This window comes from Pteropus vampyrus, unplaced genomic scaffold (assembly GCF_000151845.1).
Source record: "Pteropus vampyrus isolate Shadow unplaced genomic scaffold, Pvam_2.0 Scaffold20, whole genome shotgun sequence".
In the NCBI taxonomy this organism is placed as follows: Eukaryota; Metazoa; Chordata; class Mammalia; order Chiroptera; family Pteropodidae; genus Pteropus; species Pteropus vampyrus.
Window position 1 is genome coordinate 2,658,045 of NW_011888801.1, and position 381 is coordinate 2,658,425.

Consider the following 381-nt stretch of genomic DNA (forward strand, 5'->3'; position numbering starts at 1 on the left):
CGACAGCTCCGGTTCTGTGCGCGTGTAATGCAGTCCCATCCCCACGCCGGGAGGAGGCGGCAGAAGAGGAACGCTGAGGCACGAGCAGGGAAAGAGGCGGGGCACCCTGAGATGTGCTCGTTTGTTCAGAGAGAGGCAGCTCAAGTGTGCCTCCCAGGCGGAATCCGGTCCAGCATGGCAATTACACTGCCTTAGAAGGCAGAAGAAGGAAGGGAGGGGGCGAGGGGTTGGAAGGCGGTGCCCCTGTGCCCACTTGTTTCTCTCTGGGTCTGGAGAGACTGTTTCAGTAGTGCACGCTACACTTGCTCGGGGCAAACGAGGACGACGCTCAGCGGACCCTGCCAGACGCCCCATACCGGGGACTGTCTGCAGGGCTTGGGA